Source organism: Odontesthes bonariensis, chromosome 2, assembly GCF_027942865.1.
Source record: "Odontesthes bonariensis isolate fOdoBon6 chromosome 2, fOdoBon6.hap1, whole genome shotgun sequence".
In the NCBI taxonomy this organism is placed as follows: domain Eukaryota; kingdom Metazoa; phylum Chordata; class Actinopteri; order Atheriniformes; family Atherinopsidae; genus Odontesthes; species Odontesthes bonariensis.
In genome coordinates, this window is record NC_134507.1 from 25607567 (window position 1) to 25632756 (window position 25190).

Genomic DNA, 25190 nt, shown 5'->3' on the forward strand with positions numbered 1-25190 from the left:
TCGTTGGATTTTTGTGGTAATTAAGAAGGACTAGTCGCTGCGCTCCGGCCAATTGTGAATCGGATGAATTCAAACTGGATTAATTAATAGCTGTAAAGTGGCGGGCAGGTTATTGAGTAATCGCCAATAGTACCTCTTGCATTCTATCAGCCATCCTTCTATGCATGGGGGGGAGGAACACTGACGGGAGTACGGGGTACACTAGACTCATTAAATATACGTGAAAATTATTTTCACTAGTCAAGGAGTAAAACGAATACTGATAATTGATTGACTGGCGAACATTAAAGTTCAACGATTGAATCAATCAGGCTTTCAAAAAAAAACTCTGAAATGAAAAAATCCAGTTCTATGAGGAGCACATTTTAAGTATATATGTTCATATCATTTTATATATCTGCCTAGAACTCTTTGGAGTTATCCGAGACCTCAGTATAAAGACATTTAGGAGAAAATTCAAATTCGTTTATGAAATTGGCCACAGGAGATTTTTATTAAGAGGTCACAGCGAAGCTGGCAAAGTACACGTCAGCATCTGTTGCTTTGGTCAGAAACCATATCACAAGGCTTGTAGGGAAAACACATTTTGTATTCCATATATTGCCGACACCAACATCTCCTGAAAAATTAAAAGTCTAAATGAAAGAAATTGATAATTTAAAAATGTGAAGATTTGAACGGTGACTGACACAAAACTTTTGACCGACTGACTTGAGTGTGTGGGACCGGTCTCTGTTGTCTGTCAATGTGTGTGTGAAATCTGATGTTTGTGTGAATCAAGAAAGAGAAGAAAAGAGAAAAGGTTCTGACTCATATCATCCCTTGACTTTTGAGTATTCGTAGTATTTTAAGTTAAACTCAGTTTTGCTTCATTGTTATAATTTGCTTCATTGTTATAATTTGCTTAATTGTTATAATTGCCGCATTGATAGTTTGTTGAAATAAGGGATTGTTACAGTGAAGAGCTGTGATTTTTAAACGCTGAGTGTTCATTTCTTTAAGATTCTGTATTTTCGTTGAGTGCATCTTGTTATTATTGAATACTGCTGTGATTGGTGTTAAGTTTCTAAAGTTCTATTCTCAACAGGCAAGTGAAGGTGTTTTGGCTCTCAGGGGGACAGAGGGTGCTGCGCGCTCCCGCGGCTGGTGTGTGGGCGCGTGCTCTGGCCTTGAGAGTTTCCTGCTGCTTCAAATGTTCGTGTGTGATCACATTTTCTTTCCTTGTGTCTTCAAGGGGCACTTTATGGTTGAACTGTAATAATTATTAGTTTTCTTTAGGTAATGTGCTAATTGCAGAGTTGTTATCAGTCGAGTAATGAGGGTTTCGCGATTCCTAAGGAAGAGGTTCTGTCCGTAGGCCATTGAGTCATCACGTCGTTCGACGTGAATGTGACATTCCTGATAAAGAAAGTTTCTTGCTTAGGCATTGTTTCTGTATCTTTTGATTTGTAGTTTCCCTGTCCACAGCGTGTTAAATTGTATTTCTTTCTCTTTCTTAACAAATGCCATTTCGAGGTGAAGAATAGTGCAACTGTTATTTCTGTGTTAAATTGTATTTCTTCTCTGTCCAGCTGAAAGTTTGTATTTCCTCCTTTTCCTTAACTTGTTACAAAGTGTGACAAACGCCATTTTGAGTTGGGGTGTGGTTCAATTGTTATGTCTGGTTCAATTGTTATGCTTGGGAGGAGCTAATAACAGTCTAGGAAGTAGAGGTAATCGTGTGTTCATATTTGATTGGTTACAATTCACGTGGTTTGCTGGAGGCGGGCTTAGAGGTGTGTTCATATTTTATTGGTTAGAAGTTACGTGTCTCAGACGTGTTTCACTGGAGTTAGATTTAGAGGTGTGTTCAGATTTCATTGGTCAAAAAAAAATATTTTTATTTCATTGGTCAGAATTGACGTAGCTGTGACGTACATTGGATCATCTGGATTGGTGGAGGACATTGTGTGTGGATTGGATCGGAAGCATCCGGAGGTGAGCAAAGGTTGGGGCAACGCCTTTAGCCTGAGTCACTTCATACAGAGTAAGCATTAACTGAGCTTTTGATTAGTAATAAATTAACATTGGGTAGTATTAGCAATACAGCAAGTATTGATTAGCAATAATTAGTATTGATTAGCAATCACTAGCGGTGAATAGCATAATTAGCATTCAATTAGCATTGGTCAACAAGGAAGCTAGTATTGATTAGCAATAAGTAGCATTGATTAGCAATAGTTAGCATTGGTTAGCATTAGTAGCATTTGTTAGCATTTCATTAGCCATAATTAGCATTGATCAGAAATACAATTAGCATTGATTAGCAATAGTTAGCATTGGTTAGCATTAGTAGCATTTGTTAGCATTTCATTAGCCATAATTAGCATTGATCAGAAATACAATTAGCATTGAGTAGCATGGATTAGCATTGGTTAGCATTAGTAGCATTTGTTAGCATTTCGTTAGCCATAATTAGCATTGATCAGAAAGACAATTAGCATTGATTAGCAATAGCAATAAGGCAAATATTGGTTTCAATCTTAATTAGCAATAGGTTAGCATTTATTAGCAACAGCTAGGAAGCTAACATCAAGTGGCATTGGTTAGAAGTCAAAAAGCTAAATTAGCCTAACATTGAATTAACATCGGTTTAATTTAAAAAAAAAAAATAACCTAGAGCATAAGCTTTTGAAGCTAACATAGGCTAACCTTAACATTAGCATTGACGACATCCAATCCAATAATTAGCTGCATCTAAGCTAAATTTAGCTGAGCATTAAATTAGCATTGATTAGAGGTAAATAATTAGTTTTATTTAAATTGACTTTCAAAAAAAAAAAAAAAAAAAAAAAAAAAAGGGGGGAATACGAATAATAAATAAGGAAAATTTAGAAAATAGATAAGTAAATAAAAAGAAAAAGTCAAAAGACAATAGAAGGGAACTAACTAGTTGAAACAATGGATGTAACACCAACAATAATCATCAGCGCCAAACATCCTGAACATTCCAAAGATATTAAAAAGATATCTCTAAAATGGGAAAAACAAACAAAAAATAACGTCTCACCCTGGCCAAAAGGTGGCACTTTCAATGTAACTACCTGTAAGATTATGGAACAAAGGATTAAAGCTTACAAACCAAAGGACAAAAGCAAAAAGAGACAGGAAAAAGAGAGCTTGAATTAAAAGTTTTACATTTCTTTAAAAATGCAGAGCTATATCCAACACTGCCAGGAGCAGCAAACATACAAGGAGATTCTGAAATAAAAGATTATAAAATATCTCATGAACGTCCAGAACTACAAATAGCTACATCAAGCAGTCATGGAGCTCCTGAGCCAGACGCCATCTGTAATTCAGATCAGGCAAGGGGACAGCTCCCACAATACCAAAGATCACCAGAACTGGCATCACCAGTTCAAAAGGCATCTTCTGAAGAACATAAGAGTCCAACAGCGTCAGCACCGAGTTTGATAGAAATGACGCAGGGACAGTATGTGCCGTGGCAGACGCTCGTCCTAGGGGGGCTGGTTGCTCGATTGCCGGACATTCACACAGGTGCAAGTAGATGGATAAGAGCTTTTGAACAAGAGACTGTGCATAAACTGTTGTCTGTGGGACACATTAAGGCAGTGTGGGCACTGTGTTTTGGAACTTCTACCATGGAGGGCATTTTGAGACACAGTGAGAATGACTGGATGTTAAGCCACCGAGCTGATGGAACTGACTTTAATGCATATCGAGCTGCACTCTGGAGAGCGTTACGAGCTGAGTTTCCTGTGGGAGTGGACCTGGAAGCATTAAAGGGGGAGCCACTGTCAGGAACAGAGAGTCCAGTTGTGTACATTGCACAACAATTGAAGAAATGGAGACAAGAGTCTGAGGGAGAAATCGAGAAGAGCCCAGCTTGGGTGACATTGTTCAGAGTTTCCATCAAAGAGGCTCTGCCTGCCCCAGTTCAGGGGAGGCTGGAGGATGTGGTGGGGCTGAATTCAATGTCACATGGACAATTCCGAGACCACGTGGTGCATGCAGTGAACAAATACAGAAAAGAACTGAAACGGAAGGAGCAGGAGAAGGATATGCAAAGGGAACTTGCACGGTTGCAGTTAGAAGAACTGCAAGCGAAGCAAGAGGTACGAAATGAGGCCATGACAGCGGGGGCCGCTGAACAGCCATCACAGGGGCAAGTCCATCGTCGACCCGGTCAAAGGTCAAGAAGAGGTGCACCTGGAGGACGAAGGTCCTCGGGGGCATGTTGGGCCTGTGGCGAGAGGGGACACTTTGTTTACAGCTGTCCGAGAGCACCGAGAAACCCGAGTGTTCGGCAGGACCGTGGCCAGTCCCTGGGGGCCGGAGCAAGTGGCCCGGCAGGTCCAAGGCGTTCCTCTGGCAGAGGAATCCCAGTATTGGTTTACATTGACATATAGAGGTAAGAAGTACACTTACACCGGACGTACTCAAAAGGGTTTAAAAACCGCCCTCAGGTGTGTTATCACTACAAAACAAAACAAAGTTTTAAGGTAAATGTGTCACGATTACTAAGTTTTCAAAACGTGAATTTAAATATGTTACTATTACAAAACTATGACTAAGTTTCTAAAACTTAAATGTAAATAGGTCACTGTTACTAGGACAAAACAAAGTTTCTGAATTTAAAATTTAAATGTGCCACTATTACGAAGTTCTAAAATTTGAACGGAACAAAGTTTCTAATTTAAATTTTAGCATTGATAGTCTGAATTAGAGTATCTATTTAGCCCATAGGGAATTACTGATATCTCTCCATCCCACTTGGAGGGAGTAAGAAAAGCGCCATGTCCAAAATAAATAAATAAATAACTAATGAATAATAAGTAAAATTAAAATACAACAAGTATGATCTTCTTTTGGGAGGATTATGCAATAAAATGCGCTTCCTCTGGAAGGAATCATGGAAAATCCAAAGATCAAAGGTTGAAAGCACAACTTTGAAAATTTGAAACGAAATTAGCAAAAGTCATCCAAAACGGGCAACATTAGTCTATGAGAAGCCATTTTTCTTATATGTCTCCAATAAAAACCATAAGATTTCAGAACTAATAAATCAGAGTAGGTATGTTGTGACTCGGACAGGATGTTTGCAGGTTGTGCATCTTTTGACACGTCCAGATGTGAGAATACAGAAGTGTACTACATCGGGATCTGCAGATGTCATTCCACGTGAGTTTGAAGGAGAACCACATGAGCGTGTGGCAGAAGCTGTGAGATACATTAGACTGAGACCTGACATAGGAGCATCTCCACTTGTGCAGGCTGATGTCACTTATGTTGTGCATGGTTCATGTTGTGAGATCATTTGGGTGATCACGAGGTTTTGCAGTTGTGAAACATGAAGGTGGAGAACTTTGTGACGGTGAAAGCTGAGAAGTGTGAACAGCCATGTTCGGCAAAGTTGGCTGAACTGAAGGCACTAACGGAAGCATGTTGACTGGTGAAAGGTAAGGTTACGAATGTGTACACAGTTTCTGCATATGCTCATGATATTTTCTCTTCGTTTGGAGCAGTTGTGAAGCAGAGAGGGTTCAGGAGGTCAGACGGAAGTCCAGCGCGACAGGAGGTCCAAATGAAGGAGCGGATTGCGGTCATGAAAATTGTAAATTGGCAGTGATACAATGTCAAATAATCATAGAGGTAACAAAATGGTCGGTAAAGGTAATATCGCGGCTGATGAAGCAGCGAAAGTAGCATCAAAGTGCCAGCTTGCTGTTTTGGCACCAATGGTGGTACTGGAGCCAGAGGTCGCGCCATCACAAGGATATTGGTTATACATATTGGATAAATAGTAGTAAATTTTTTTGGTAAGGGAATGGATTCATCTGTTTGTCATTCCATCAGAGATTAGCTCAAATAATGGTTAAGTGTTTGTTTATAAAAGTGCAAGAGGCATTCTGCAGCAGCTGCGAATTAAGCAGCGCTGTGGGGCCGTGTATCATCCACAGAGTCAGGGGATGGTTGAGAGGATCAATGGAACCTGGAAAGTGAAATTGAATTGAATCTGTGCTTCAACTAAACTAACTAGATGCTTTGCCGCTTGCACTAATGAGCTTTCGTATGCAGACTCATAGAGTCACGCACTAACACCGCATAAAATGCTAACGGGTCGACCCAGGCCGCCACCTCAGTTCCCACTTGAGCAGGTGCAAACAGAGTGGACAGCTTACATGAAGCAACTAACTGCAGTCCACAGAACAATCTATCTACAGGAGGAGTTCAGAGACTTGAGTCTCAAACAGCTGGTTGAGAGGCCAGTGGTGCCGGGCGACCAGGTGCACATCGAAGTGTTCCGGAGGAAGTGGCTTGTGCCAAGACGGAAAGGACCGTACACAATGGTGCGAGCAACATCAACAGCAGTTCAAGTGGAAGGTAGCAACACATGGTACCATTTGAATCACTGCACTAAGGTTCGGACTAAAGACACAGACGGAGTCCGAGGGAAAGGATGAACGAAAGGAAGAGGTTAAGATTTCTGACACTGTGATACTGTGAGCATCCAGGTGTGGGTGGCCGACAGCATGGGCTCAGGAGAACGAAGCCTGGAGATGTTGGACGGGATCCCGCGGACAGGAGAGGCTGGAAGGGTCCCGTGATGAAGCCACCCCGCAGGGAAGTAGCCAGCCTGGGTCGGATGAGTATAATGCAACAATACACACCCACTCAGACCATGCCACGCCACAAACTTTGCCAGCAATACACACTAGAGCTAGTCGTGAAGAGGTATCTGCTAAGCTTGAATTTAAGTTCATGGAATAAACGATTTGAGGAGGGGTGGATCATGGGTCCGGTGGAGGAGACGACCAAATCACCGCCTCTGGACGCCACAACAAAGGGGCAATCTGGTAAGATCATGTCAGATTGGGTCAGAAGGAGTTGTTCACAATGGTTGTAAGAATAGAAAGATTTTTCGGGAAAGACTAGGGGGACTTGATACCATTAGCACTACAGGACAGAATAATCATGTTAATCCAAGAACAGACGGAGTGTACATGCACAGGTGGAGTCGGGAAAACAGTGTAACTGTGGAAGAAGGGTTAAGGCAGCACAGGATATGTGGTATAGATGGGCATGGTACACTACAAGAGAACTGACAGCGACGGAGTGTCTCATATGCGCAGACGCTCCGGGGGCATTGCCTGTTGTTGTTCCAGAGCCACACACCTTCAGGGACTGTGCAGTGGTCCAGCAACGGGAATGCAGAGAAGGTAGGTTCACATCGGAGGAGGATAAACGGTTATTGTTTCCTATGTGTGGTATTAAGTGCAGATTGATGTTCGGGCCAAATAAATTACATAGTTATTTTCAAAATAAGGGAGGGCCACAAATTTGAGTCTTCTTGTGCGGAATTTAATCTGAGTACATCACAGGAGGGGCCTCCCACTGATTATAGAGTAGATTACGATGGTGAGTTTGGATGCTTTTGGAACTCGCGTAGGTAGTACTAATGTTAAATGAAAACAAGATTTATTGGGATTTATTTATTTGGATCAAAATGTGAAAATATAGAAATGATCATTTTAACTCTATATCTTTTTGGGGATCAGACACACCCAGTGGCTGAGAGTTACTGGATGTGTGGAGATCATGTTTTGTTAAATGTGCTACCCAACAGGGAGATAGGTTTTTGGGCACTGGTGAGGAGGAACACATCAGTTGTGGTAGTGTATGACAAGGTAAACGAGATGCTAGGATTGGATGTGGAAGAAGGGAGAGTTAAAAGATCTAGTGATGGCTACATCAGGGATAAGCACGTTTACTTGGATGCAATAGGGCAGCCGAGAGGGATTCCTTTGAGCTCAAAGCACGCAGGGAGATTGCAGCTGGATTTGAGGCTGGTTTGCAGGGAATCATATTTAACAAAATGGGGAGTGGACTAATTACATATAATACAACCAACAGGGAATTCTTAGCTACACGAGTGAAGGGTTTGCAGGCTTTGGAGAACAACTACATGAGACGAGTATGATGGCTTGGTAGAACAGACAAGTTTTAGAAGGTATATTAGGAGGGAAAATGGTGTGTGCCAGATGGTTGGGGAAAATGTTGTACATTTATAACCGGGAACACTGCAGCTGATAGAACGGTCACAACGGCCGTGAAGGAGTTCAGAGAACGGAGAGAGGAGCTGACGTGTGATGCTGGTGGAGGTGAACGGTGGTGGACTGGTCTGGTTGGGATTTTGGGAGAAGGGGGAGCGATGACAGTTAAGGCGGGAATAGCAATATTGTTGATAGTGAGGATGGTTTCCCTATTGGTGTGTTGCATTATACCCATTCTGAGAAGGTGTTTGCTGCAAGTGATGTTCAAACAAACAGCGGAAGGAATCTGGAGGCAGATGACCATGCGAGACCAGGTCTGAGGACCAACACATGGGAGAGCGGGTCAACGAATGAAGGTTACCAACGGACAGTTCACATGATTCTTTCCTCGAGGGTGGAACCAAGGTTAGTCTAATAGGGAGAAGAGATGCTGAAGATCTCTTTGATTGGGAGTGACGTACTGGCGACCTCTCCTCCCAGAGTTAGCTTAGCAGTTCCAGACCCAGCCGGACGGATGTTCGGCCAGAAGCAGACGACACCAGAGTACGGGAGATGGGACGGGACTGGAGGAGCTGCATTACATTGCATTTTATTATTATTTGTTGTGTGTTAATCCATAATTTTATGTATTGTACTTGGTACAAAACTGTGATTAACTGATTTGAAGGTGGTGTATTCAGTCTATGTGTATTATCAATCAGAACTGATCACTGATATGTCCATTGCCAGTTGTGTCAGTCAACTGTTCGGAGTGCGACCTTGATAAAGTGGTCGGTCGCCAGTGGGGGGGGCCGTAGGTGAGTTTTCCCAAGATAAGAACATGAGTTACGAAAGTAGCAGCCGGTGGGTTTTTCGCACCTATGCACTGCGAACAGTGGACAAGTGTGATGGCAATGTAAAACTTGTAGTGTTGTTGGATTCAATATCGTTTAATTTAATTTAATCATTTAATGTGATTTGGGTACACATAGATATATTCCTTTCATTTATTCAAAATGGTCCCGTTGATTGATATTGTAGAATTATTAGAATAATTTAGTGTTGATTATGTTAATTAATTCTTAATTAACTATGTGGGATGATTTTCTTTCATTTTAGATTATTTCTTTATTAAATCACTGATAAGTGATTTCAGGGGGGACTATGTGGGAGAAGGATGTCATGACATGTTCATGACTTCTGGCCTAGTTACATCCTGGGCCTTGTTGACTGGTTCAGAATATTGTTGATAGTTAGAATGAGCGTGTTTATGATAAACTGCGAAAGCTAGGCGCCTCCAGAGAGGGCCACGTACACTTGTTATGATAAAACGGTATAAAAGGGTGTCACCAGATGGGCTCGTCGGACATTTTGTACATTCTGTATGCACATTTGCTGTGACGGTTTGTTCAATAAACTCCCCAATGGACGGCTGACCAACGCGGGATTCGACTCTAATTTCTCCACAACACGTCAACCTAACCACGTCCCTTGATGGTTTTGGCTGTTTTACATATTAAATGACAGAAGTTTAGGTTACATGTGCACCTCAGTCACATGCAGCCACCCGCGGTAGACTGATGTGTTTTTTAAAGGGACACTATGTAATAAATTAAGTCGTTTATTAGCTCAAATCAACATATTCATTCATAAGTTAGTCCTCATTGGTGTAAAATGTTCTCTGTCAAAAATCTCACTTATCCTCCTGAGTGAAGAATAACTTGTCTGTATCTACATAGAGCAGGTAAGCTCTATGGAGGCTGCCATGTCCTTCCGCTCTATGAAAAATGACGAAGTGCCGAGAGGGACATAAAGCACTTCGAATCGCGATTTCCCCACCAGGCCTATAAGCAGAAATGACGTCATTGTGACGTCATTTCCGCCAAATGGCTTATTACAGCCGCTAATGCTAAATAGATTTTATTCCTTGGCACATATGTCTTTGTGTTCATTAGCTTTCTTTTTGTAAGTGCATCATCTTCTTCTTTTTATTATTATTCCTATGCTCCCCCTGGATATCTTCTTTTTGGCGTTATGCTCACATTTGTAAACTGTTATTTTGTGGATTTACTAATAAAGTTAAAAAAAAAAAAAAAATGCTAAATAGATTTTATCTCGTAAATGATCCCACTAATAATGCATTGATTGTTACCAAACTTCTGCCGTAGTACACATAGGCTCTTAACTCACAAAACGAGGCATTAGAAAGTTTGTAAGTTTACCGGGAGTTTATTTACCGCTGCTAATGCTCCTATTGCTAACGCAGGCTAATGCTAACGCTGCGTCGACGTCACTTCCGGTAACTCCCGGATTATAACTAATTGCATTGCTTGCACACCAAAGGAGATGTTATGTTATCTGACATGTTATCTGTCATCTGTATTCATAGTGTTGTTGTATGTGTGTTATGTAATCCTTTGTACTGTGTGTCTTGATTTCTTTTTGTTTGTATGGACCTTGAGTCTGAAGCTATAGCTTCTTGAATCTTGACACATTCCGCTTGCCGTAGTTCAAGAAGTTGCAGCGCACATTTGAAAACGTGAGGCGCTAGAGAGCAAATTCATTCAACTTTGCAAAATAAAATTGCACCACTAGATGGGGGAAGAAATTACATAGTGTCCCTTTAAAGGCTGATTCTGATTATTTAAAGAACAGGGTAGTCAATGACTTATATACAGTACTCCCTCAGTTTCTGAACTTAAGTTGATATTTATTGCACACAACAATGTCTTAATTTTCTCTTTACTTAAATTGATCTAAAAATGTCTTCTACAGAGTTCTGGAGAGCACTGGGACCCCCCGCCTGAAGCATTATGTTTAGCATTGTGGTGCTTAGGATCATCTCAAGAGTCATATTTAATAATATTTAAATATGGCTTTGACATTTAAAAGATCCTGTTTTTGTTCCCATAAATTGTTTATAAAATCGCATTGGACTGTAATGACTGAGTTTTATTCTGTGGTGACAGACACATGGGGGCCAGCATTCTTTGGTATAATCAGTGTTTCATTTTCTTCATTTTCTGAGAGCACTCTTCCATCTTTTTAACACCACCTTGGTTCTATTAAAGTAAAAAAAACAACACCAGTAACAACTAGGGCTGGGTAAAAAAATCAATTAAATTGATTTTGGATCGATTTCATTTCAAATTTGCATAATCGATTTGTAGGGCATGAGATCGATTTTTTTTTTTTTTTTTTTTTTTTTTTTTTTCATGAATGATTTTTTTCATGAAGTTACTGGTTCCAATCCACACGGCTACGGTAAGAACCATGTGTTCCCCAGTCCAAGCAGTCATCAACCCACTAATTCTGGGCTCCTAGAACTAAGTTAGCTACCATAAAAGAAGTGCTCCCCCAAGTGGCTAAATCTAAAACTACACTAAAACCTACCTATAGGTGAGACTAAAATGGCTCCTACAAATGTATTTAATTAAGTAGGCTGTCACGTTGAATATAGAGTAAAATCTTGCTAATACTTCTTTCCACTGGGTGGCTTCAGGTGTTACTAATATAATGTAACAATCTGTTAACACTGTCAAGCCACAGCCCTTTGAAATATTGATGTCAAAATGCAACATTTTGAGGTTAAATCCTGGCGCCAAGAGAAGCAGATGGAACCGATTCGAATCGAATCGAATCGAATCGAATCGTGATTAATCGATTTAAAGCCCTAAGAATCGAAATCGAATCGATCCAGGAACTTGGCGGTGATACCCAGCCCTAGTAACAACTCTGTGAGGTATCTGTGGCAGTTATTTATGTTATTAAAATCTATCTTTTTTTTTTACGAGATGAAAAAAAAACAAAAAAAAAACTTTTTTCTTTTGGGGTTGTTGGAAAGCTCTATAGTTTTAATGCATGTTTGTGTCTTCTTTTATTTGGACCCAGTAAAGTTCAACCACAAGGGGTTACATGTCTACCCATCTATAGTCATTAAAATATGACCATAGACAATGTATTTTAAGAGTATTTTAAAGAAATGTTACATAGCAAAGAGTTTCAGGTTCTCCATGTGCATATGCAGATTATCAGATTTGTTAAGTTATTTGTGGAGATGGGTTGCACATGCAACTTTTTATGAATGACTTGTCTTTCAATGCACACCAGCGGAGCAGTGCGCTATATGATTATCGGCATGTGCCGCCAGCAGCACTAATAGGAGGCTTTGCAATGCGGGCCCACATCCTTCTACAGAGATTGTGTATGTTTCAATTTAATTAATTTTTTTATTAATAACTTGAAAAATGTATGTTTCGGTTATTGTTATGGAAGGTAGGAGAATAACCTTTGGAGCTGGTAGGTTAGCTTATATTTGGGTTGTTTTCTGACTACAAAAGACTAACTACTATATTACTATTCTATACCTATAGTATAGATGTATACTCTGGTATAGCCTACTTATGTCAGAGTATGGCATAGCATTTAGTTGGATTTAAGATGAACTACAGGAATAAAACACAATTACTTTTACATTACTAAAACTATTTGTATTATACAATAAACGGTTTACCAAGAAAAAAGGAGCAAAGCTCTTTCAGCCACATTTAGACATTAAGTTATAATTCTATGTGCATACACACCACTTAAACTTGGTGATTTACCATAAGAGCAATATTCCTGATGGGATTTAATGACAAGATTTTGGGATGTGTTGCTCAGATTATTTCTTTACATAAATGATAAATCTCTCCTCTTCTATTTTACAAATACATCTGATATATTACATCACTGCTTCAAAAATGAGAGAAAAACCATTAAAAAACTGCTAAAGCACTATGGAAGAATGTTTTTGAATGCCACACGTAGAAATGAAAAGCATGCTTTTTTGTTTTTCTTTCCCCCAGAAGTGGCAACGCCTGAGAATAGGACAGTGTTGAGGAGTTAGGGCGTGCCATAGAAGGTTGTTGTGAAGCCAGTCACTGCCTCTGTGGTGAGTTATTATGGAAGATAATAGAGCGTTGTTCAGCGCCGGTGTGTTTAGGCCTTAATTACTCTATGCAGTGGCACAGCAAGGGATGGATTAGGTTCTTTCACCATACTGAATGCATGGGAAAAAGTAAGTAAAACTCTTAGTAAGTGGAAAAGGTTGACTTTTTTGGATAGGCTCCAGCCCGCTACAGCCCTGAATAGAAATAAGTAGGAATGGAAAATGGGTGGATGGATATAGAAAATCGATGGACTGTGTTGAAATGAATTGAAATTAAAATAAGCGTTATCATTTAAAGCATTGGTGAAATAAACGGCCTTCTTTACGCTTTAGTACCAGGGCAAATAACATGGCTAATTAATTAGTTAACATCAGCCACATGGCAACATTTGCTCTTTCTCCCAATTAGAAATCAGGTTTAAATGATTCGCAAAAAAAAATTTTAATTCAGTTTCATTTAGATTGTACAGCTTATACAGTGTTCAATCCTCTATGTGAATGAGGTTTATAAAGTTTCAGGAAAACAGCTCTTGCACTTCAGAATACATAGAAAAGCATTTACCTGCTTTGCTCTGATAACAGCGGACGGACGTGATAAAGAAGCACAAGGTGGCAGACTGGAAGGGGCTGCAAGAAGATATGCTGAAGAGTAGTAGAGAAAAAACGAAAGTGAGAGAAATCACTTAAAGGAGTAGTTGCAGAAGTCTTCTTGATGTTTGAAATGGATGTGCTGTGATGTTCCTCGTTGTAAAACCTCACCGACACACATCTCCCTGGGACTTCAAATGTCTACTCCTCTCTGTCGGCCTGTTGATCTATTTTTGTTCAGCTGCCTGTCTACTTGCTTGTGTGTTTTTGTGTCTGGAAGGTGAGACGCAGAGATTCAAAAACATCAGTGAGAAGTCAGCATGTGGCCGGGGTATTAAAACTAAAACTATCACTAATTAATGTCTTCGGAGAAAAATTGCCATTTTCTTTTAAAACACTGCGAAAATAGATTATTGGGCTCTTTCAGCTTTCATCTTTCTTTGGTTATTGTCAGAAAAATCAACTTATTATTTTATAAATACTTTTTTAAGGTTTGCCTATTCTGGGGTACATACTTAAAGAAAACTTGTTATTGACGTGTGTAGATTGCAACATGCTCTAAAAGAAGGCTGTGCAGCTCCATAATCGACATCATGTTTGGTATGTTTGTCGGAATGTGGCTCAATCTTCAGAATAAAACCTCTTAATGTCTGAGGCGGTGAGGTGTGGAGTGCTGGGCGCTGGCCAACAATCTGTCATCTTAAATCTTTCCTGAGAGCACTGGAGGCCACTGTAGTCCAACAACCATAATGCTTGACCTCATGCACACGTCCCATGGTTTGTCTGTGTTTTCCGTGAGACTGTCAGTTTGGCCAAACATCCTTTGTCAACAGCTGGATGCTGTAGGCCTAAATACTGAGTAACCTTCAGGAATTTGATACCAGTGTTATGTATATCTCCACCCCCGCAGTGAGCATAATTTAACTGATTCCCGTGGAGCATATTAGCAATGCGTGGTGGGTCAGTGCGTTTGACCCAAACCGTCAGACTAACAGCATGTGGCAAAGAATCAGAGGAAAAAACTCATATCAGGGAGGGTAAAAAATGGCAGACAAGAGTTATCTTTTCATCTTTACACAGAGAAAGGAAGGCACAAGGGAGAATTCAGAGATAAACCAGGGAACGTTGATAAAAAAAACTTACTAAAAGACAGGGAGGCAAAAAGAGACGAGATGAAAGATCTCCTTTTTTGTTGGCAAAAGAAAGACAAAAATATGAACAACATTGACAACAAGAGAGAGACTGTCAAAGTTTCTGTTCAAATTACAGGCAAATGACATTTGTTTCTCAAATCAGATTTTTAGGATTGACTGTCCATGCAGTTTATTGCAAGTTGTCACCCTGGATTTATGTGTGAATGGATCTGCATGGAGGTGCATAATCTAGTTGTGAGGACAGAGACGGGTCTGTAGAAATTTGATTTGAGTTTGCATTTCAAACTCCAAATGTGGTTTCCAGAAATCTCATTTAATGCGAATTTTTGCTGTCTAGACTTACAAAGTCGAGCTGGATGTTGTCTGTTTGTGCCAAAAGAAAACCTAAATGGGTCATTAAAACAACAATCGCTGTCAACAATCGCTGTCAGAGGGAATACTTTGAGCCAAGACAACATTTAAATACATGCTCCATGTACTGAAGGGGTTGTCTTCTCTTTTGTTGCTACACTGAAGGCTACACAGCAAATCCAGTTTAACCAGAGGATGATTGTCAGTCTGAGTATTATTATGTTTGCCCCCAAATTTGAAAATAACATCTTGTGCAAGGAGGATTTCTTCTGAGAACAACCATATTTGATTTCTTTATAAGATGTACCGCTGCCTCTGGCTGTCATTTCCTCGGCTGCAGGAAAGAAAGCAATCAAGCCCCAATCATGGTTACAACACACCTACACCAGTCAACCCTTGTAGGGAGACTTGCTGTAATACATGTTCCATCTGTTGCTGTCTAAATGATGGCCCAGCAGTAATGGTGTTCACCCTCTGAGGCTCGCCAAAGCAATCCCTGCAAAAGCCTCCATTTGTTATAGAGTGTTTGGGAAATACCTCAAAGTAGCTAGAAGGGACACCATCGCCCTATTATGAGAACTGACATCAAAGTCAGTCCACCTCAAGGTCCAAATGAATTACAGAATCATTGCCATGCTTCACTGTAAGTCACAGCCGATAGCATGACAACTTGGAAAGAAAGAGTTCGTCTTGGCACACCCATATTCGCTTTTGCTACTATATGTTGCAATGTTTTCATTTCATCTCGTGGTGTAAGAGTTGTCTAAAGTCTGAGCTGAGTGAGGAAGTAGAAGTTGACCACTCGAAGACAAATTCTCCCAACGGTCACCTTTCCATCCAGACAATTTGATTATATCAAACTTATAATAGACGGTTAATTGCCTTTGCCTGTCATGGTGGAATAAAACTATGCCTGGCGTTTAGCTTTTTATCAAAGCCTCTTATAAACGGTGTCCTGAAGAAGTGGATCATTTGGGCAGAAAGAACGTGAGCTGCAGTATGTCTGTGAGTAAAACTTCCCATCATTTCATATTTCTTATCTTATTTCTTATTCTTATTACTTATATACGTGATATTTCTTATCGCAGATGTTAAAACCTTGCCTGTTTTTCTGCTGCACAGCTCCCGTCAGTAATCTCTATCGGCGTGACAAGCGTCGTCCTGTCTTCCCTTTTCTCTTCACCCAAGTGTAACCAAATAACATATTAGGGAGATCATTTTATTTGGACTTATATGGAAAATGGTTAAGGATTATAAATCTGATGAGAACCAACTTGTTTCATTTTGCTGGGTGAAAAGTTTTCTGAACACTTCCTGTCTTTGGGGGAGGGGCACTGCCACACATGTTGATATTGAAACTTTTGCTCCAGGTCTGCATCACTTCCTATTATCTCCTTTTTGTTCCTCCTTTGTACATTTCTTATCTAATCTCATCCCCTTTATCTCTCCTCCACCGTTGCTGTGTTCGTTCCCTGCATTTCATTTTACATTCTCTGTTTGCATCCCCTTCTATGTCTGTCTCCTGTCCTCCCTCAGTCTGTGCTCTAATCTAGCTGTCAGTCATCTTGTCATCGTGTTTCCAAATTCTCATTTTCTGGGCAGGAATCCATTAGCAAAGGGCTGCTCTGCTATTACCTGCCAAATTACCAGGCTGTCCCTGACAATTAGTTTGGAGTCAGGGGACACCAGGCTTTGGTTGACACAGCCATCCTGACAACTGGGAACCCATCCAAAAGCTCACACATAGGGGCCCATAAGGTAGGGCTTTTCCATGAGCATGTATCCCCAAAAATCTCTCGTGAATTTGACATGATTGCGAGCTTTTGACTTAAGTTAATCGTATATCTTTTACATAGCATGCCACTGCTTGTAGAAAGGAAAACAGGGGGTAACCTTTGACAGGACCTGTGGATATGCCACCTTGTTCAGATAGATTCATACTATTGCAAAGATGATTCTGCACAAAAAGTTGAAAACTAATTTCTACATGCCTTAGTTTATCCGTAAAACAATCTAAACCCTTTTTGGGACAGATTGTGTGTATGACATAGAATGAAACTCCTGTTCTCATACAGCTATGTGTTGATTGCTTGCTTTCAGATGTGAGACTGCTGTGAGGTGGCATAGTTTGTCTTTTACGTCATCTGTAGAAACAAGTTTATCTCCTTGTTTTGCCATCATGTTATAAGAGGTAATTTTTGATGGCAATCTTGCTTAATATGGTTATAGTAGAATAGAATAGAATAGAAAAATACTTTATTCATCCCCCAATGGGGGAAATTCAAATTAGTCAAGTAGCTCAAAAAATATTATTAATGTTTACAATGATTGTATATTAACAACAACAATAATATCAATTCTACTAAAAATACTACTACTAACTAATAATAATAATAATAATTATAAATCACTAAATAAATCAAAAAATCAAAAAATCAATCAATCAATTTGAGAAGAACTCAGCAGTCACTGTTAAAAAGCCTTATGGCTGTGGGAACAAAGGACCTTCTGAACCTCTCAGTCCTGCAGCGCAGAGAGATGAGCCTTTCACTGTAGTAATACAGTAACAGATTTTTGTGGCTTTCCATCATTTCCATCCAAACACAAGAGAAAGTTGGATGTGAATATGGCTTGGCAGGACCAACAAAGGCCCAGTTTGTTCATGATACACAACTGATCCGAAACAGGAGGTCATACGCTTCAAGATCGTTCTTTACACCTGATCCTCGGCTTGTCAGACTGATCTTCATCAAGTTGTCCCAGCTGTCATGCACACAGGTCTCTCTCTTGCCATTGACGTTATAATCAGGTACAAGTAGCTCCTGGTGAGCCAATCTGCTTTCCTCACCTGCTTGTTGAGGAAAACTAATAGTTTCTCTCCATGCCTTCTCTTGATTATGTAATAATTTGGCACCCTGCAAATATAAAAGAACCATGGGTGTTCTTGCTAAGTTCAGCTAAACTGTGCTCAGTTTCTTGAATCTAAACAGAGCGTGTCTTATACACTGTAATCTTTTTTGTATTCCTCATCTGAGTTTCCCCCCGTTGCATCTTCTCACTCTGTCTGTTGCACTTTCATTGACTAACTCGCTGACACCTCACTCATCTTGATATTGGGATGCTTAAGGTAGCATCACAGTCAGTTTCTGCTAGCTGTTACTTTTTAATAATAATAATTTTATCATATTATTATTATTATCATTATAAATAATCATTAAAATAAATCCAAATTTCATATGATGAAAGTCATCGACGCAGTTTTACCAGAACAGATTTACACAAATAACATTTAACTTGCAGATCAGATCGAAAACCAGACTTAAAAAAAAGAGTTCTCTCGCTTAATTTCTAGCGTTAGCGTCCTTTAATATCTGATTAACATTCTAACCCACTCTTGTTCCGTCAACATGTGACTGTTTGAAGACGGATCAGACAAAGAGAACAGGCTGGAGACCAGACCTTTGATCAGATTGTCCTGTGTGTGCATGAATATGTGTGTTTGTAACACTGAGTGTATGTTATCTTTTTTGGCTATTCCACATGAAAGAGACACACTTGAGAGGAAAAGGACAGGTTGAAAATGGCCTTTTGATCCTAACCTTGGATAAGGAGAAAGATAGGGAGAGTGTCTGTGGTAGGGTGGGTTTTTATATATTTATATATTCATCCATCCATACGTTCTCTTTACCTGCTTAATCCAACTAAGGGTCGCCGGGGGGGCTGGAGCCTTTTCCAGCTGTCATGTTGCTACATATATCTATATATATAGATACATAGATATCTCTCTCTCTCTCTCTCTCTCTCTCTCTCTCTCTCTCTCTATATATATATATATATATATATATATATATATATATGTATATATATATAAAGAGATACATATATAGGTGTATAGCACAGAAGTGTGTATGAGGAAAAAAAGAGGGACTAGAAGGCTAACATTGTTACAGATTCTTGAGAAAAGTTAATGAGGGATGAGATAACCACATGGAAGAGGTTACATGAAAGAGACCGCCCAACCTCTCCATCTGCATCAATCGATTTATTTGTTAAAGGGTGTTTAAACTTTATCCTTTTATTAAATTTTCTTGTTTTCTTTTTGGCTGTCCATCTGTCTCATCAGTGGATTATCTCATGGAAAAACTCTGAGGCACAAAGGAGGAGGAATTCCCATTTGTTTTTATGTTGAAGGCATTGAATTGAGACAACAAATGGACAAAAATAGAAAATGTCTGACTCAGAGCAGGGGCAGAGGTCATTTTCAGTCAGCGATATCCACCTGGCATGCCCAGTCAGTTGGAATCCATTCCCTTATCATCAGCTTTGGAATACATCATACTCCAGCAGTTGCACACATGCACAAAACTATTTCTGCCGGAAACATAGTCAGTGTGCGTGCATGTGAATGAGTGTTTGTTGGGGACTTCGTTTGCACTGGTTTTATTGTCAGGAAGGTAAATAAGGATTTTCATCATGTTGTTGTCCCATTCCGTTTGAAAAAGATATCAGGACGTCATTAAAAGCCGACCCATTCTGTTCTCTTCTATTGCGTTCAATCCGCAGACATCTGAGAGATTGATGGTACAAACATTCCATCACCTCTCTCCTGAATCCAAATTACACTTCAGGTAAAGCAAAGGCAATGGGGTCAGCTTGTAATCTGCAAAAGCATAATCACTCTCATGCATAATAGAATGTCCCTGTAGTGTGATAATAACTCAAGCATGGAGATAGGCAGTTGCCTGTGCAATCAGTTATTTGCAGAAGACATTTCCATTCAACATTTCAGGTGTTTAACTGATGATTGTATCCAGAGCTACTTATAATAAGAGCTAAGGGCCAACACTGTATTGGTGTTACTTCACTAACTTCTTTCTGCTTTTTTACATCTGGATCTTTTCACATTCTGCAGCTCATGTAGTTGTCCAGAGTAACATGAGTTGATAACGACCCTCTCAGTCACAGAGAGGCAGAGAGAATAAGGCACGTCTGTTGATCTTTTATCAATGTTATGAGATATAAAGCCTTATTTTTTTGGTATTTCTGAATCCGGAAAGAACCTTTGGTCTGATCTGAGAGACACACTGTTCAGACTCTGTGGGAGAGGTGGAGAGACCAGAGTTGGGAGAAAACCTGCGACTTTAAATGACTTTAAAGGGAGACAGTAGCACACCAACGATGACAAAACAATAGAAGCAATGCTCACAAGAGGTGATCCGAAACTGTAGCCACGTATTTATTAATATTCATGCCCACCCATGTGTGCTTTAATGCCCCACCCTTACAGAGCATAAAGTTGAAAAGCGAAAAATTTGTCCTTGGACAATATTGGGCTTGAATGCGTGACAGTACACAGTGCAACGCCACCCTTCATATCCCCCCTCTCCGGTTTTATGTCATACAAAGTGGGGGCATGCTCGCTCCCCTGTAAGGGTCTATGTTTCTTCTCTGTGAGTGCCAATGAATGTGTTTATGTGCGTGTGTAATACCAAACTCAGTCGCATTTCCCCTCACAGTGCTATGAGGAACAACTGAAGCATTCAGACTGATTTACACTTACATTCTGAATTTCAACAGCTGCTGTTCAACCTCAAGGTCTTCAATATGAATAATTGAATGACAGTTAGAAAAGGGCATAAAAGAGTCAAGTTGAACTTAAATTAAAGATTGTCATATTGAATTTAAGTCTGTCTTTTCTCAGTCTTTCTATATAACAAGATTAAAATGTAAGATTAAGTCAGGGAGGGGTCAGTTGATTTGAGATGGTCAGTTCATTACTTTGGCTTTCATGGCATTTCAGTTGCATTTTGCTTTGTGTCAGTCCTTCAGACTTGATTATTTCAGTAAATCGGCGGGTTGGAAACATTGTCTGTCAGTCTCTTTTTGTGTTGCATCGCCATCAGTTGTGAATTTGTCATATCACAAAAGGAATGTCAGGTATAAGAACATGTGAAAAGTGTGAACTGAAAAGATCATCATGATTCAACAGAGACCAGCTCAGTTTGGCATTACCAAAGAATACCAATACAACATCATTGTTATTTTCTTAGATGGAGATCAGATACTGGTAATCGGGAGACTTTATTCTGCTAAACATTTTAGGCACTTTAACATAATGAAACCAAACTTAAAGCCAGTCACCAATATCTTGTGCAATATTAATAACAAAGAATCTTACAACAGATGTTCTGGTGCTCACTGAGCCCTGATCTCAGTTTCACTGAATCACTTTGGGTTCACACCAAGAAAATGGGGGCAAATGAAACACCCTAAATCCACAGAGGAGCTGCGATAAGTTTATCAAGATGCTTCCAACAGCCTGTCAGGTACATTCAAAAACTGTGATGAGGTGTTGCTCTTTTGTCAGCAGCTCTTTCTAATAAGTTCAATTATAATAATCTATATCTGGCTTTGCCTCTGGGAGCAGCTTCACTCACTGTTGGTGTCAAATACTTTTCCACATTCAGGTAACCGTTCATCACAATCAATATGGCATCATTGTAGTTGTATAGGCTAACAATTCAACATATGTCACTGGACATGCCTCTGGAAATTCTTCATTGTTTTAAAGTTTTATTTTCCCAGAACCAACTCAATAGCTCCAGTGAATAGCACCTTGTCATTTGTTCATTCTGTTGCTTTAGTGTTTGGGCATTTAAAGGGCTCATTTTCCTAGGAGTCCAATCCTGTAGTTTCAGAGCATTCAGTTCCGCTAGACTTCAGCAGCCTGTCTTTTTCTCTCTTTTAGACCATCTTTTAGACCTGCTTCAAATTTTTCATTCTGTGACAGCTACAGTGTAGCTGTGTACTGGATTAGGGTCACAGATGTCTGTGAGGGAAAGTTCAAAAATGCTTTATGGAATATCTTAAGGAATAGTTTAGATTTTTATTACATTTTCCGGATATTCAAAAGCATATGCTTCACTCAGTCAACATCCAGAATGCATCCTTGCCAAGAAGAAAATTAAATTGGCCAAAAAGAGAAAAGAAAAGAGACCCACCGATTGCATTTTTCTTAGCGGAAAAATGTCTAATTTGGATGAAATTGACCTCTTTGTAGAGGAGAACAATCAAAGCACAAGGAAAACAAAAAGCCATGTGTTTCCAAAGGACAAAGGCAGAATATTTTAAAAAGCTGTCAAACAGGCTTAAGATTCAAACTTGCACTTGGGTGCAAGTGTTATTTTAAGAAAGAAGGAATTAAAGTTTGCTGCCTTTCTTTTTTTCTCAGCTGCTGTTGTGTGGCTGATTGAGGGAGTCAAAGCTGAGTGCTGTGCTCCAAACACAGTGGCCATTGTTTTCCACAAAGACCCTCTTCGATGCTCTAATGAGCCCAGTGTGTTAGGTTATTATCATCCAAAGAGACAGCAAGTGGAAAAAAGATGTATTGAGAAATAGAGAGAAAGAGTCGGGGGTGGAAGGGGGAGCATGTTTGGAAATGTCTGGATTGAGCATTTCGACTCAATGAGCAGATGAGCAGAATGCATTTCAAACATGCAACCGTCACACACATGATTGCATCAAAGTTTAGTTCAGTTTGAACCAATTTCCATTAAAATAAATAAATAAATGACAAGTGCTTGGATTGTAGGGGTTGGAAAACCTGGTATCACCTGTGGATATCACTCGGTAATTAAGACAGGAAACATTGGGAAAAGCTTGCACCTATAGCTAAATTGAGAAGAAGAAAGAGAAATGGAAAGGTGATGTGGAAAGAAACAGAGGGAAGAAAAGATGGAGACTGCAACAACTATGTCTCCTGGGCAGCAGCCCTCAGCTCTTCGATAAAAAGCTCTGCACTTGAAAATGACTCAGTGTGGTTTCTTTTGTGATCAAGAAGAAATGGGGAGGAACCACTGGAAGGCCACCACTGTCAGCATCGCTGCTAAATGACTTCATTTTCACAGCTAAGAGCAGGGACTCACTGACCATGTGATGTGAATTGTGGTCATAGAAAAGTGCCACAAAAGTTAATTTACTTTCAAATAGATGAAAGCAAAACCTTCATGACTCTGCTGAAATAAGTATTTTTATTTTGTATTTTTTGCATTGTACAGGGAACCGAATGCTTCATTTATCCAAAAGGAAACTTTTTTTCATTTCACAGTTATTATAAGATATCATTATGCCTTGTTATTGCTGCTGCTTAGAATAACCCTCTGTGTTGCATAGTATATATGAAAGAAATGTTCTATAGTGTAACAACTTGTGGTAGTTTGCCTGTAGTTTTATGCTTGAGGTCCTCCTGCGATAGCTAGAAATTGCGGAAAATGACAGATTGACATTACAAATAATTTATCAGACACTAAATTGAGGATCACATTGAGGGGCTCAATGTGGGATTCATCATCTTGCTCCAGGATATTTCATAATGCAGTCTGGGAAGGCTGGGCCTCACACCTGGTACCTTCTGTTAGGAGGGTGACCACTTTACCTCCTTGGCTACAGCCACCCCAAGAAGAGATGCTTTTAGATGTAAAAACAGGAAGGAGCAGAAATAGCCTTTGACTTATTTTATAGACAAATTATAATATCGCAAAGAAATAAACTTAACTGTAAGTCAAGGGCATGTTATTGCAAAAGTAGTAAGTAGTTTGCCCTTTTTCTTACTCTGCAAGGTTGCAGTAATCAGGGGTATTTTTCACCAAAAAAGGAAGCGGTGTTATTTTTCCAATTGGAGCTGAAAAATGACCCACAGCGTCATGCAGATCAGAAAGAGGAGAGGGAGCAAAATAGGCTTCTCTGAATAAAAAGCTCTTATCACGTTGTTTCCGACTCTCTAAGCAATTGTTGCATCCCCAAGGTCAACAGCTAAATAAATGTCTTTATGGGGAAATTTTGCCAGCTTTGTGCAGAAATCTTGTCCAATTATGCCCTCTATCTCTGTCAAGTGATGTGCTGCCCTTATCCCCCCACGCGTACACACTTGTTCTGTTTCGTCTCAGACTCTAACAGTATCGCGAATGAATTTGAGTTTGCAGCATATTTTACTATTTGAATTTGTTTGTTTGTTGTTACTTTTTCTGTGATTCCATCAGTTCTGACATTGTAACTTGTGTAACTAAGTGTTATGATATGGGATCATGGAGATTATTGCTAACTCGGCTATCCTTGGAACGTAAATATAGAAGCTCAGTTAAACCCAAATATGACCCATTGGCACCTACATTTTCAGCCACAGAGAGCAATATGAAATGTGTCATCCCATGGTTTTAAAAAGGTAACTCGGACTAATTTGAAACCTGTATGATCACCAAAAGGAATGTGATTCAGGTAGAGTTAAAATAAAACTTATTTACAGTTAAACGTTTGTTCCATTTGGGAGAAAACAGGGCACCGTAAAGCATGCTTCAAAGAGCAGCTGGCACAGAGATGGCTCCTGAAGCATGAAGAAAGGCATCATGTGAACTTTGGATGAGGAGCGTAATTCTCAGTTTGCCTCTCTTTCTCTTTCACCCCAGAGTTGTTTTCTACAATGTCCTCATCAATCTGTCTTTACGTTATCTTTCATAATAGTCGCACATAAACACAGACAAAAAAAAAAGAAAACACTTACATGTAAAACTTTGAAAGCTTAGCCGAATCCTGCCCCGATTCCCTTAACAGAAATGCACAATAAAACACACACCTAAACCCACAGCTTTGCCTGTGTATAACTAAAACATACACACACCTCGCACACAATCTCTTCCCCTCCTGGTAATCTCTCTTTTAAGCGTCTTCTATGTCCTATTATGTGAGGATTTTCCTTCTGATGGGAATTCCAGCAGCAGCCACAATGAGAGGCCATCTAATTAGCCATAGATGGATGACTTCCAATGCAAGTGAATGAGTAAAGACCTGCCAGCAGACAAATCTTTCTCTTTCTGACACAAGAAAGAGGCCATCTAGCTGTGCTAATCACAATCACAGGGAATCCCACCCTATAAAGGCAACACATCTGTTAGAGGGTTGATTTTGGGAGGAAAAAATGTGCTTTTTTGTGTGAGTTTTTCGTCCCTTTGTGGCACTTGTTGGATGTTTTCATGGCTGTACCTACAGGTTACAAAGGCCAGGATAGGTTTAGTTTCTCCTGGCACCACAGGATGCAATGCAATCATGACGGGAAAAGTGGAGTACAACGACAATGAA